The following is a 3203-nucleotide window of genomic DNA, read 5'->3' as shown; positions in this document are numbered from 1 at the left end:
TTTTTTTTTTTTTTTTTTTTTAACATCCTGTTCTACAGCTTCCTTGGCTCTTTGTGCCTGTATGCGGAAGAGCTGGGCATTTGCATGGGCCATACAGAGACTAACAAGGCCTTGAAGTTTTCCTCCTAGTCAGTGATGACTCTGGCTTTCTCCTTCCTGTAGACATTGCCGATGGACATTTCTGGTCCTGTCAGCTGAGTATCCAGTTTGAGTTCTGCAGCAGAATTGTCTCCCTTCTTGGGGGCCAAGGGCTTCCTGGGGAAGATGATGAGCGAGGAGCAGTACTCCTTCAGCTTCTGCACATTGGCCTGCAGGGCCTCGGAGGACTTGTTCCTCCTTCTTGTGTCCTCAGAGATGCCAATGGTCTGGGCCACCTTCTTGTGAATGCCAGCCACCCTTAACTCCTCCAAGCTGAGGCCCCTGCCAGCTCGTGCTTTGTAGTGATGCCTCAGCGTGGGGCACCTTACCATGGGCGGATGGCCCATATGAGCGGGCCATGCAGCCTGCTTTTGCTGGCCGCCTTGCTTCTGCACATCTGCCCCGTGGGCTAGCTGCGCCACTGCCAGTCGTTGTGAAAGTTGGGCTTCAGAATCATGCCATTCTGGCTGGGTGCCCTGCTTGCCTATGGCCCACGGGTAGCAAAAGAGAGGAGGGGAGCAAGTAAGGGACCACCCACAGCCATGTGCACTCATGTGGCCACTGCCACCGCCCCAGTCCTCCAGCCTGGTCGCGCCCACAGAGCCTGGTCTGGCCAGAGGCCTTCTTCGATAATGAAGACACCCCAGCTTGGGCCGAGGTCCCTCCATGGCTCCGTTGGTGACAGTGCTAGGCCTATGGAGGTGGACAGAGCCCGATAGCCCCAGACAGTGCTGGAACTCTGAATGATTTAATTTCTGAATGAAATGTTCCTATGGAAAGAAATCAGAAAATTGCATGTGATTAAATCTATATGTTGTAATCCCTTATTACCCAGCAATTCTGCACATAGGTTTGCACCCAAGAAAAATGCATGCCTAGGTCCACCAAAGAATTGTGAAAAAAGTTCTTTGAAAAGGAATTTTATTATATCAGTTTACTTGTTTTAAAAGACAGGGTCTTACTCTGTTACCCAGTCTGGAGTGCAGTGGCACATTTGTAGCCTCTGCAGCCTTGAACTTCTGGGCTCAAGCAATCCTCCCACCTCGGCATCCTGAGTAGCTAGGACTACAGGTGTGCACCATCACACCCAACTAATTAAAAATATATTTTATTGGCCGGGCCAGGTGGCTCACACCTGTAATCCCAGCACTTTGGGAGGCCAAGGCAGGCGAATCACCTGAGGTCGGGAGTTCGAGACCAGTCTGACCAACATGGAGAAACCCTGTCTGTACTAAAAATACAAAATTAGCTGGGCATGGTGGCATATGCTTGTAATCCCAGCTACTCGGGAGGCTGAGGCAGGAGAATCGCTTGAACCAGGGAGGCAGAGGTTGCAGCAAGCTGAGATCGCGCCATTGCACTCCAGCCTGGGCAACAGAAAAAAAAAATTATTTGCTAAGGAGGTCTCAATATACTACCTAGGCTAGTCTCCAACTCCTGGCCTCAAGTGATCCTCCCATCTCAGCCTCCCAAAGTACTGGGATCACAGGCTGTAAAGGAATTCGGAGGAAAGAGATTTTATTCCAGTGAACAGTGTGTAAACCAGCAGCGTTCCCCAATTTGCTTTTTTTTTTTTTTCCCAAAAAATACAGCTTTTCTGTGTTTTTCTTCTGCAGGCCTCAGGGTCTTTTGTTAACAGACTTGTACAGTAATGTACATGGCAACTTTATAATAGTGGAAAACTGGAAACAATTTAAATATTCATTAACAGGCCCAGTGCAGTGGCTCACACCTGTAATCCCAGCACTTTGGGAGGCTGAAGTGGGCGGATCACTTGAGGTCAGGAGTTCGAGACCAGCCTGGCCAACATGGTGAAAATGCCATCTCTACTAAAAATACAAAAATCCAGACGTGGTAGTACACGCCTGAAGTCCCAGCTACTTAGGAGGTTGAAGCACGAGAATCGCTTGAACCTGGGAGGTGGAGGTTACAGTGAGCTGAGATTGCCCCACTGCACTCCAGTCTGGGCAGCAGAGCAAGACTATCAAAAAAAAAAAAAAAAATCCATCAACAGTAGAATAGATAAATTGTGGTATATTTAAATGACAGAATACTGTATGACAATGAAAATTATGAGCTATTTCATGCAAGAACATGGATGACTTACACATACAATGTTGGAAAGACACAAAAGAGTACATACTATATGTTTTCTTTTTCTTTCTTTCTTTTTTCCTTTTTTTTAGAGACAAGGTCTCCCTCTGTAACCCAGGCTGGAGTGCAGTGGAACTCCTGAGCTCAAGCAGTCTTCACATCTCAGCCTTCCAAATAGCTGTGACTAGAGGCAAGTGCCACTGCATTTGACATTATGATTTCATTTATATGAAATTGAAGAACAGACAACGCTAATCTATACTGATAGGGGTCTAATAGGAGCTACCGTTGGGGATGTATCATCAGGGAAAGAGCAAGACAGATGCTGAATTCTTTTTTCATGTTTTTGTTTTTGTTTTTTTAAGACAGCATCCAGCTCTGTCACTCAGCCTGGAGTGCAGTGACATGGTCAGGACTCACTGCAGCCTCAAGCACTTCTCCGACCTCAGCCCCCCAAAGTAACTGGGACTAGAGGCGTGCACCACCACACCCAGCTAACTTTTTTGAATTCTTAGTAGAGACGAGGTCTCCCTATGCTGCCTAGGCTCATCTCGGAACTCCTGAGCTCAAGTGATCCTCTGCCTTAGCCTCCGAAAGTACTGGGATTACAGGTGTGAGCCACCACTCCCAACCAGCTGGATTCTTTATCTTGATCTTTTTGGTGGTTGTCACCCAAGTGTATATGTATGGAAAAGTTCACTGGGCAATTTAAGATCAGTGTACTTTATATATGTTACATCTCAATAAAAAAGTGAAAACGGCAGTGGTGGGGGGGCACATTTTATTTTATTTTATTTTATTTTTTTTATTTTTTGAGACAGAGTCTTGCTCTGTCACCCGGGCTGGAGTGCAGTGGCGGGATCTCAGCTCACTACAAGCTCCGCCTCCCAGGTTTACGCCATTCTCCTGCCTCAGCCTCCCGTGTAGCTGGGACTACAGGCGCCCGCCACCTCGCCCAGCTAGTTTTTTGT

General features: G+C 47.4%; 1 pseudogene across 1 annotated transcript; it reads right to left on the bottom strand.

Annotated features, from left to right (window-relative positions):
* Positions 1-14: 14 nt before the first annotated feature.
* On the bottom strand, positions 15-806 carry LOC105521230 (annotated as a pseudogene). The gene has a single exon (XR_001003242.1). The product of XR_001003242.1 is annotated as a 60S ribosomal protein L13 pseudogene (transcript).
* Between the last annotated feature and the right edge of the window lie 2397 nt (positions 807-3203).

This window comes from Colobus angolensis, unplaced genomic scaffold (genome assembly GCF_000951035.1).
Source record: "Colobus angolensis palliatus isolate OR3802 unplaced genomic scaffold, Cang.pa_1.0 Scaffold11, whole genome shotgun sequence".
Lineage (NCBI taxonomy): Eukaryota > Metazoa > Chordata > Mammalia > Primates > Cercopithecidae > Colobus > Colobus angolensis.
The sequence above is the reverse complement of the archived record's forward strand: the minus strand, read 5'-3'. Positions and strand labels throughout refer to the sequence as shown.